Below are 12,443 nucleotides of genomic sequence, written 5' to 3' on the forward strand. Positions count from 1 at the left end.
GGTAGACCTTCCCTGTAAACTCATTAGAGTTATTAATGTGATGATCTTAAAAGGGTAGTTGGTCAACCATGGAACACAGAAAAATGGAATCCCAGAGACAAAGGCTAACAGGACAAGTGCAAACCTAACCAGGGGGGAGGGGCTTTTGGCCACCAGACAAAAACATTAGGGCAGGCTTGGCTGGTAACTCTATGGTAGAGAAAAAGACCCCTCGTTATCTTAATTGGGCCACATTTCTTGAGATTAAGCAATGCCCTTTTTTCTGATTTTATATTCGTCAAGTAAATATCTAATTATTTTGCCTATAAGGAGGCTCTGGAAATTCAAGTATTTTGGTAACTTAATAAAGTAGAATTCTGGCTTAAACAGCAGTCTTCTGTTTTTATTAAGTGTGCTCTTCCTCTGAAAATCTACTGTACTCTCAGGTAACACAAAATTAGGTCTTCAAAGTGGAGGGCCAGACATACATAGTAACACACAGAGTCCCCTAAGGTGAAGTTTACTTCACAAGGGCTCTTACAGTCAATTGGCTAACCTTCCCTAGGGAAATGCCTCCGTCCCCATAGGCTGTCTTCACAACTTCAACATGGTTCAGAGTAGGGCCAAGGCAGCTGCAAGATTGTCAATGCTGCATCCTGCTGTTAGAGTAGAGCATTGTAAATCCTTAAAATGGTTAATCCTAAAATTAGGGTTAGTGAGGATGAACCTACACATGGGCATGTGTGGCTTCATAAATTAGCTGTGGGGCAAATAGGAGAAATTGAAAACGGGAGGACCTGGTCCCTACTAACTGGGTGACATGAGACATGTCATTTAAGTGCTACAAGCCTAAATTTCCTCATATAAAACATCACAGATTAAATATCTACTTCACTCACCTACAGGGCCTGTATAAGGATAAAATCACATGTGAAATTCTTTTATAAATTGAATGTAACTATACAATTCAAAAGATGGCTAACACGGGTCTTGAATGTAGTGACAGCTCTCATTTATGCAACACTTACACACACCAGGTACTGTTCTAAGCGTATTTTGTATATTAACACATTTCATGCTCACAATAATCCTGTAGTAAATGCTGTGATGTGTCACCCCCAAACTGACTATAGGACCAATACCGTCATTTCCTTAGCTACCCAAGACAGTGTTGGTAACTGACAGCTCAGAGCTGGGTTGCTCTACAGAAATTGCTTTCAGCCAAAGGGAACCGCCTCAAGGTTATGACTCCTTGCTAGGGGTCACTTCCAATGACCAGCTGCTGTAGATGAGAAGGGACAAAGGCTCAGCCCCCTTGCCTTAATATGAGACCATCCAGCACCACGGCTCCCCGTGAGGGCGGGCTGAGGCCTCTGTTGTGTCTCCATCTCAGCTCAGCTTCTCCCTCTTCCCTACCCTGCTCCTCTCACTCCCTCCCAGTGCAATTCCCAAGAGCCTTCCCCCGTGAACCATCTGTACACAAATGTCTGTCCCACAGCCTGCTTTAGAGAGTGCTGAACTTAGGACAGACACCATTGGACACTGTTATTATTATCCCCATTTTCAAGGGAAGAAGTAACTTGCTCAAGTGCATGCAGCTAGTAAATAGCAGAGCCAAGATTTGAAACCAGGCCATCTAGAAAATGTTTTTACTGTTAACATTCAGCACAGGAATTTCTCTAAGTGAATGGACTGTTTGTGTCAGATGTGTAATTTCATTAATGGTTGGGTTAGAAGCTGAGCCCAAGGATCAATGTGTTACTTGTTGCAACAACTTCAAATACAGGGAAAAGTGACTCTGAAAAAAATGGTGACACAAATTTTAATGTGGGTATTTGGGGACTAACGCAGGATGCAGATGAGAAAGAGAGAAAGCAGAGGAAAGGTAGGGCAATTTAATTGGAAGAATGCTGTGGGCTGTGTGATGTGATTCCTCCCTGTGACATGCCTTTGCCCAAACAGCTTCAGTGAAATCTACCCAACTTAGGAAATACTAGGCATTGTGTTCATGTATTAGGGCTGTTGTAACAAAGTACCACAAATTGAATGGCTCAAGTAACAGAAATTTATTGCCACAGTTCTGGAGGCTAAAAGTTCAAGATTAAGGTATTGTCAGTATTGGTTCCTTCTGAGGATGGTGGAGAAAAGACCAGTTCCATGCATCTCCCCTAGCTTCTGATGATCTGCTGGCCATCACTGGTATTCCTTGATGTGTAGAAGCATCACTCTGATCTCTGCCTTCATCTTCACATGGCGTTCTTCCTGTGTCTGCATCCAAATTTCCCCTGTGTATAAGAACAATATTCATACTGAATTTAGGGGCCCACACTATCCCATTTTAACTATTTACATCTGAAACAATCCTATTTCCAAATAAGGTCACATTCTGAGAAACTGGGCTTAGGATGTCACCGTATAAATTTTTGCAGTACACAATTCAATCCATAGCCAGTGTAGATTGGATATATTGTAAAAACCTCTGAAGGGATTAAGTCCTACATCAGGGTTGACATGGAAACAAAGAGACGGCTTATCTACCATGAGATGTAAACAACAGGACCATGAGAAGAAATTGTGGAGTGGTGCAGAGCTTAGTCAAGTGAAGAACTGGGATTGAAGCAAGACTACCTGTGTCTCAGGGGATGGGAAACTGCTATGGTTTGAAAGTTTGTCCTCTCCAAAATTAATGTGTTGGAAAGTTAATCACCAATGCAACAGCGTTGGAAGGTGCAGCTAATGGGAAGTGTTTAGGTCATGAGGGAGCCCTCATGAAGAGATTAATACCATAATAATAAGGGCTCTGGGGAGTGGGTTCACCCCCTTCTACTCTTTTGCCATGTGAGAAATAGCATTCCCACCACCCCACCATCCNTCTGTTTTTATTAAGTGTGCTCTTCCTCTGAAAATCTACTGTACTCTCAGGTAACACAAAATTAGGTCTTCAAAGTGGAGGGCCAGACATACATAGTAACACACAGAGTCCCCTAAGGTGAAGTTTACTTCACAAGGGCTCTTACAGTCAATTGGCTAACCTTCCCTAGGGAAATGCCTCCGTCCCCATAGGCTGTCTTCACAACTTCAACATGGTTCAGAGTAGGGCCAAGGCAGCTGCAAGATTGTCAATGCTGCATCCTGCTGTTAGACTAGAGCATTGTAAATCCTTAAAATGGTTAATCCTAAAATTAGGGTTAGTGAGGATGAACCTACACATGGGCATGTGTGGCTTCATAAATTAGCTGTGGGGCAAATAGGAGAAATTGAAAACGGGAGGACCTGGTCCCTACTAACTGGGTGACATGAGACATGTCATTTAAGTGCTACAAGCCTAAATTTCCTCATATAAAACATCACAGATTAAATATCTACTTCACTCACCTACAGGGCCTGTATAAGGATAAAATCACATGTGAAATTCTTTTATAAATTGAATGTAACTATACAATTCAAAAGATGGCTAACACGGGTCTTGAATGTAGTGACAGCTCTCATTTATGCAACACTTACACACACCAGGTACTGTTCTAAGCGTATTTTGTATATTAACACATTTCATGCTCACAATAATCCTGTAGTAAATGCTGTGATGTGTCACCCCCAAACTGACTATAGGACCAATACCCTCATTTCCTTAGCTACCCAAGACAGTGTTGGTAACTGACAGCTCAGAGCTGGGTTGCTCTACAAACAATAATCCTGTAGTAAATGCTGTGATGTGTCACCCCCAAACTGACTATAGGACCAATACCGTCATTTCCTTAGCTACCCAAGACAGTGTTGGTAACTGACAGCTCAGAGCTGGGTTGCTCTACAAAAATTGCTTTCAGCCAAAGGGAACCGCCTCAAGGTTATGACTCCTTGCTAGGGGTCACTTCCAATGACCAGCTGCTGTAGATGAGAAGGGACAAAGGCTCAGCCCCCTTGCCTTAATATGAGACCATCCAGCACCACGGCTCCCCGTGAGGGCGGGCTGAGGCCTCTGTTGTGTCTCCATCTCAGCTCAGCTTCTCCCTCTTCCCTACCCTGCTCCTCTCACTCCCTCCCAGTGCAATTCCCAAGAGCCTTCCCCCGTGAACCATCTGTACACAAATGTCTGTCCCACAGCCTGCTTTAGAGAGTGCTGAACTTAGGACAGACACCATTGGACACTGTTATTATTATCCCCATTTTCAAGGGAAGAAGTAACTTGCTCAAGTGCATGCAGCTAGTAAATAGCAGAGCCAAGATTTGAAACCAGGCCATCTAGAAAATGTTTTTACTGTTAACATTCAGCACAGGAATTTCTCTAAGTGAATGGACTGTTTGTGTCAGATGTGTAATTTCATTAATGGTTGGGTTAGAAGCTGAGCCCAAGGATCAATGTGTTACTTGTTGCAACAACTTCAAATACAGGGAAAAGTGACTCTGAAAAAAATGGTGACACAAATTTTAATGTGGGTATTTGGGGACTAACGCAGGATGCAGATGAGAAAGAGAGAAAGCAGAGGAAAGGTAGGGCAATTTAATTGGAAGAATGCTGTGGGCTGTGTGATGTGATTCCTCCCTGTGACATGCCTTTGCCCAAACAGCTTCAGTGAAATCTACCCAACTTAGGAAATACTAGGCATTGTGTTCATGTATTAGGGCTGTTGTAACAAAGTACCACAAATTGAATGGCTCAAGTAACAGAAATTTATTGCCACAGTTCTGGAGGCTAAAAGTTCAAGATTAAGGTATTGTCAGTATTGGTTCCTTCTGAGGATGGTGGAGAAAAGACCAGTTCCATGCATCTCCCCTAGCTTCTGATGATCTGCTGGCCATCACTGGTATTCCTTGATGTGTAGAAGCATCACTCTGATCTCTGCCTTCATCTTCACATGGCGTTCTTCCTGTGTCTGCATCCAAATTTCCCCTGTGTATAAGAACAATATTCATACTGAATTTAGGGGCCCACACTATCCCATTTTAACTATTTACATCTGAAACAATCCTATTTCCAAATAAGGTCACATTCTGAGAAACTGGGCTTAGGATGTCACCGTATAAATTTTTGCAGTACACAATTCAATCCATAGCCAGTGTAGATTGGATATATTGTAAAAACCTCTGAAGGGATTAAGTCCTACATCAGGGTTGACATGGAAACAAAGAGACGGCTTATCTACCATGAGATGTAAACAACAGGACCATGAGAAGAAATTGTGGAGTGGTGCAGAGCTTAGTCAAGTGAAGAACTGGGATTGAAGCAAGACTACCTGTGTCTCAGGGGATGGGAAACTGCTATGGTTTGAAAGTTTGTCCTCTCCAAAATTAATGTGTTGGAAAGTTAATCACCAATGCAACAGCGTTGGAAGGTGCAGCTAATGGGAAGTGTTTAGGTCATGAGGGAGCCCTCATGAAGAGATTAATACCATAATAATAAGGGCTCTGGGGAGTGGGTTCACCCCCTTCTACTCTTTTGCCATGTGAGAAATAGCATTCCCACCACCCCACCATCCCCCGCCCCCACCCCCTGGCATCACCACCACAGGATGCAAGGTTTAAGGCACCATCTCGGAAGCAGACAATGCACCCTTACCAGACATCAAACCTGCTGGCACCTTGATTTTGGCCTTCTCAGCTTCTAGAACTGTGAGAAATGTTTGCATTCTTTATAAATAATCCAGTTTCAGGTATTCTGTCATAGCCGCACAAAACAGACAAAGAAGCAGCTAAAATCTGGATGACAGTGTCTTTAAATGAAGTAATTCAAGGGCTACCACTAATTGCCTCCCTTTCTATGACCTTAAGACATTACAGAACCAACTCTATCCTCCCAACCTCCTCCCTGAAAGATGATTTACTCCGGTAAATCTTCAGGTCCATTAAGAGGGAGTATTTCTTCTACTTTAGATAGATAGATAGATAGATAGATAGATAGATAGATAGATAGATAGATAGATAGATAGATAGATAGATAGATAGATAGATAGATAGATAGATAGATAGATAGATAGATAGATAGATAGAGATAGAGATATATCTGTATCTAGTATACAGGGAAATTTCGTACTGGAGATTACTAGAAGATTTCTACAGGGAGTTCGTAGTACCTGGACTGTTTGTGAACACATGATTTCTAACAGCATACCACTGCTATGCCTAGACTGGTACATATTTTTCTTGGTATCTGAATTAAAGAAAAGCTGATAGTACAAGAAATATAGTGTTGTATAGTACAGAAATTTCCTACTCAGATGGTCTGAGTTAAAAATCCAGCTCCAGCATTCACTACCTGCATGACTTCGGGCAATTTACTTAATCTTTCTGTGCCTCAGTTTCCTCATCTGTAAAATAAGGATAATAAGAGATCCCTTCTCAATGCATTCTTGTGAGAATTAAATGAGTTAAGTAAAACACTCTCGTGTAGTTAGCTCTCAGTATGTGACAGCTATTGTAAAATTGCCACAATAGCGACTGTCTTTCATGCTATCAAAATGTAATGCAACTGCAACAGTTACAAGGTATAATCAAAATAAGACTTAAAATTAAGTAGAACAGAGTCTGCTTGCAAGATTCATTCTAATTATTGAGTAAAACTTAAATCATTGTTCAGGGACCAGATAATATTCACTGAGTACTTAAGCCATTGTACGTATAATCAAAATAAGACTTAAAATTAAGTAGAACAGAGTCTGCTTGCAAGATTCATTCTAACTATTGAGTAAAACTTAAATTATTGTTCAGGGACCAGATAATATTCACTGAGTACTTAAGCCATTGTACGTATTTCAGTTTCAAATAGAAACTGCCAGAGCCCAGTATCTACACCATCAGCCAAGGAAACTACATACTCATAAATAAAAATTCTTGGCTCAAGCCTCTGATGATAATAATTTAATTATATTTTTAGTCCATCAACATCATTAAATAGACAATCTGACGGTTAAGAATATAAATTCTAGGCCAAGATGCAATTTCAGAGTAGCCATTATCTTTTTCTCATTTTAAAAATGTCTTGGGGAGAAAAAGAATGACAGCTCACAGACAATAGCTGTTATGAAAAGAAGTGGGATAAACGAAACAGTTGTGATGCTGGGCTGGGTTTATACTAAATAATAGAAGACGAATATCTGATTGATTCACCAAGTTTGACTCTTTTGAAGAAAACGCCAACATGACGGGCTTCCATATATCTTAGCAAAACCTGTCCATGATCTCAGCTTTATAAATTCTACCATTTAGAAGACAGCAGAAGTTCCTCATCTGCAAAATGAGAAAATAAAAATACAATCTTCAGGGCATCGTTGGAGAATCAAAATGAGATCATTTTTATAAAAGTAATTTGAAGACTGTAAAATGTATATATAGTAGCTATTATTATACGTATAAAAGGAGTTATGACTTCTCAATAAACACTAGATGCTATCATATGAAAATAAAATACAGTATAATGTTCAAAAGAAGTTACATATGTATACCACTTAAGATTTTACAGAGCATTTTTATATTGACTACATCTGTTCATTCTTCTGACCACCTTTGAAGAAAGACAGGCAGCTATAGTTATATCTGTTTTCCAGGACTAGAACATTCATTTTCTTTTCTGATCTAAGATCTTTGTTCTTTCTTTTAAGTTTTCTTTAGAAAAGGAATATGCATGTATGTTACCCAGAGCTTTAATCTCTAAACAGCATTTCTTCCATTCATTGTGCATATCTTTCTGTTAAGAGTAAAGTAAAAACAATATGAGCTAACATTCCCCCTTCATAAGTGAGAAGCCACAGAAAAATATGAAGAGGCAGCAAAGCTTATGCCACCCCACAACATCTCACCCACTACCTTGCAGGAGTACCCAAATGAGAGCCATTTATTGAAGTTAAAAGCTCTGTGTACAGAAGGTCGTCATACCAATCAGTTATGCTGCATGACAAAGCACCCCCAAACTAAGTTAAGTGACTCTAATAAGCATCTGTTATTGCTAACACGTTTATGGGCCAGCTGGGCAGCTCTGGTCTCAGCTGAGCTCATGTGTGCATCTGTGGTCAGTTGTGGGTTGGGTAAGCAACTCTGTTGTTCAAGGTTGGACTTTCACAAGTATTTGTGGGATGACTAGCTGTAGGCTGGTCTAGGTCGGCCTCAGCTGGAACAATTGGTTGCTTCTTGTGATCCTTCACCCTCCAGGAGGCTATCCCAGGCTTGTTCTCATGGCATAGCAGGAGTCCGAGAGAGGAAGCAAAAGTGGGCAAAGCCTCTTGAGGCCTGGCCTTCAAGATGGAACGCGTTGTTCCCTTCACTGCATTCTCTTGGCCAATACAAGTCACAAGACCAGCCTAGAGGCAAGGGCTGGGGAAAGAAATTCCACCTTCTGATATGACAAGCTGCAAGTTCACAGAACAAAGAGCATGGGTATGGGGAGAGTTATAGAATTGAAGCAATCTTTGCAAGCATCCTACTGTGGCCATTAATGTGATATATCATTGAGAAGGGAGGCCTAGCATATTAACACACCTATTATACATTTGCATGGGTTAGTTAGTTGTCTCCTTGCAGCATGTTAATCAGGCAAGGGATATGATAATAAATTGTCACAATTGTCTTTGTATTCCCAGCACTTTCAGCATTGCATCAAGCACACTATAGGTATTCCACATACAAAAAAATAGTAATGATAAAAGAAGTGATAGAGGAAAAATTACTGTTCTAGAAATCAGGGAATTAGCTGAAGCACAGTTCGATTATATCAAATTACCTGTGCAACTTTGGAAGGGAGTGATTAAGCCTCCCTAGGATTTGGAGAGACAGAATTACACTGGGCTTTCTCTACATTCTCTCTTTCTTTCTTTAATTTTAAAATAGTAAGGTCATAAGAACTCTAGAAATTATGTATAGCCAACACATTCATTACACACACACACACACACACACACACGGCATAACTTCGTATAGCATACATTATACGAAGTTATACACACACACACACACACACACACATATATATATATATATATATATAGAGAGAGAGAGAGAGAGAGAGAGAGAGAGAGAGGCTTATAAGCACAGACTGTTGATGTCCTAGACTAGAACTCAGGGCTCACAACTCCCAGCCCAGCCCCATGGATTACTCCAGCACATCACTCCTCAGAGTGTATTCCACAGACCAGTAGCATCAGTATCTCCTGAGAGCTTAAAGGAAATGCAGAATCTCAGAACTTATCCCAGGCATACTGAATCAGAATCTGGATTTTTAACAAGACCCCAGATAATTCATACATGTATTAAAGGTAGAGAAGCTCTGGGCTTCCTTATAAATGCATGAGGGCTAAAAAAATAAAATAACTTGTTTAGTTAGGGAAATGCTCCTTCGGATATCTTAATACTGAAGCCATTTTTTCCTAAACACTTCTGACTAATTCATTTAGCTAATATCTCCTGAGTACTTACTCTCTCTGAGGTGTTGTGGAAACGTAAAGAGCAGGTCCTTGCCCTCCTGGAGCTAACACTCCACAAGGAAGCCAAAGCCCCTTTCTCTTTCCCACATCCTCCTTTCTCCCTCTGTGCCCTTTGTTTGCCCTTACTTTCCCAGCTTCCTCCCACTCCCCATCTTAATGATTCTGTGACTAGGATCTCATTTCTGAAGTTGTTGGTTTAAAAGCAAAGTATTTCATTCATTTGAAATTCCAATTTTAGAAAAGTGATTTAAAATGTTGGAAAAATTTGATTTGGCTCACTTCCAAGCAGCTTACATTATAATATCAGCATGACCCTAAAACTGTGTATAAAAGAAGACTAAAGCACTCGGAACACTACAGGGGGAATTCTATATGAATACAGCACAGGTTAGTCATACACTTTTGATTTAATTTTTTCCTAATGCAGCCTTTTCTCTAGGAAGAAGGGGGAATTCTATATGAATACAGCACAGGTTAGTCATACACTTTTGATTTAATTTTTTCCTAATGCAGCCTTTTCTCTAGGAAAGGTTGGGAACTTAAAGGTTGGGAAACTTAAAGGTTGGGAAACTGAGATACTGGAACAAAAATGCAATGAGATTGTATTTTTTCTCAAATATTTACAGCTAGTACACCTACATATACTCTTTAATAAAACATTTATTTTTTTATCAAGGAGAAAAGGAAAAATTTTCAATACCAACAGATTAATTTCATTCAAGAACTCAGCATAAAATGGAGACCATTAAACAAAAATCCACTAAATGAACTATTTTCCGGTGAGTAATCTGCAGGATGGAGTCATTACACTAAGCAATTGGACCACAGGTAATGGTTATGTGATGCTACTCGATCCCTCTGAGGCTTATATGCCTGGCCTTTAAGTTCTAGCGTTTGAAAGTATCCGCCTTTCTTTTTCACACTCTCTCACCGTCCTGAAAAGCTCTGAGCTCTTTTCATTCTTCTTTCCCCTTGTCTTCTCCCTCTTCAAAGATATTCCATGATGATTCTGCTTTTCAAAATCAAGGCTGCTTGAACTTTAGCTAAGAGTAATGAAATTTCACAATGGCAACGACGTCCTCTTTCTGCTCTCTTGGTGTAGTCAGAAGCAACAGCCCAGCATGAACAATAGGACAACTTCTCAGTTCTGAGGGATTGGCTGTTGCCGAACAGCAGTGCATAGAAACAACCCTTGGCAATCCCATGGGTGACATTTCTCATTCCTTATCACTCGTGCTGCACACAGCCAGAACTTGATAAGATACCCAGAAAGAAGATAATGGCTGCTATCAAGCTGTCTAGGTGGAAATAATAATAATCTGTTTACGGAAGAGCAGCTGTCCTATTGTTTTCAATTTCATGAAATCCCAGAGTCAGATTCCTTCTCCCATGCCAGCCCCATCCCCAATCTTGACGCCAGTCCAATCACTTTCGGGCTTTAATGATGGGCTTTTTTTTTTCTTCATGACTTTTCGATGCAATAGACAAGGATGCATGTAAATATCCCATAGCGATATCCAGTCATAGGCTGTATTTAGAGACTAGAGAAGAGGCATTTTAGAGGAAGATGTGTGCCTGGGAGGACTTGTAATGAATATAGGAAAGCCCAGTACACTTTTTAAAATTATGCACAAACCCAGAATTACTGCAAATAAGTAGTTCAGTAAACATTCCAGTTTCAAATCTTAACCCCCAGGTTTTAAAGGTCTCAATTACTCAAAGAGAAACCCCAAAGAATTGTCTTATGTGGTTGCCAGCAATTCAGGTTGCATCTGTGTTTGCTGCTTTTCATTTGTCCCGAACAGAAGCAGCCTGGCAGTAACGTCATCGTTTTCCTTTCCTTTCAGCCAGATTTGCTCTCCTGGCTGGAAAAAGGTCTCCCTTGACTGAATATGTGATCACTTTATTTACCAGCCTTCAGATAGAGCATTCCCTTCATGACTGTCATTTTCACACAGGCTCTTCTGGGGATGCTATGTTCCTTTTTTGAATCTGTCCACCCATGTCTGGGCAAAGAACTAAGCAGTCGCGGCCTTCAGGGTGAAACAAACAATTGAAGAGAACCAAATATATGAGTTCCTTTTTCCCTCCAGGCCATACATGGTCAAAACTTGTATTTTCATTTCCAGGGAGGGAGGATACCTTCATCCCTGAAACAGTTATCCCAGAAGGGACCCACCATTGTAGTGAGCAGAGGGCCAAAGGAGAGCAAAGACATGGGCATGGTGAGTGGAGAAAGAACTAGGAAGAATTTCACACTGACTAGTTCTTCCATTCTATATGATACAATTACTCTCTAAGCCAGATGTCTCTTGGTCTCTGAATATATCCAGGTCTCTTCCTACACAGCGAAGACACACCCACCTGAGATCCCCACCCCTCCTGTCTCTCTGCTGAGTGAGTGTCCCACTCCCCGGAGGCATAGCTCAAGCACTACCTTCTCTGTGGGGCCTTCCTCTGCCCTTTCCCACCTTCTCCCACCCACACTACCCCCAACAGGATTAGTTAATCATGGCATTTTGTACATAGCTGTACAAAACCCCTTTTCATTCTTTATCACATGCCTTTCTCATCAACCAGAATGTGAATTCCAAGAATGTAGGTCAATGTCTTTACATATTTTTATTCACCTTTGGGAAGGCAATTTAACAAAGAAGATAAGGGAATGAGTTTTGCATCAGACTGATCGAATGTGAATCCTAGCTCTGACACTAACTAGCTGTATGCCTGGGACTCAATTTACTCATATGTAAAATGGGGCTATTTCATAAATATTTTTTAAAGGATAAAGTGTATTAAAATATGTGTATATTAGGTAAAATGTTTAGCATAATGCTGACATGCCTTAAGCTCTGGATAAATGGTAACTATTATGATTATAATAAACTTGGTATCTCTTGCCACCCCACGGTAGACTATCAGTAAATATATATCGAATTGCAAAGTTGAAAGAACAAATAAAATACACTGACACACACACACATATACAGCATATAAAAGCATACTGTATATACATACACGTGACAATATTTCCAATATATATACACATACTATAAT

Source organism: Galeopterus variegatus, unplaced genomic scaffold, assembly GCF_000696425.1.
Source record: "Galeopterus variegatus unplaced genomic scaffold, G_variegatus-3.0.2 Scaffold8964, whole genome shotgun sequence".
In the NCBI taxonomy this organism is placed as follows: domain Eukaryota; kingdom Metazoa; phylum Chordata; class Mammalia; order Dermoptera; family Cynocephalidae; genus Galeopterus; species Galeopterus variegatus.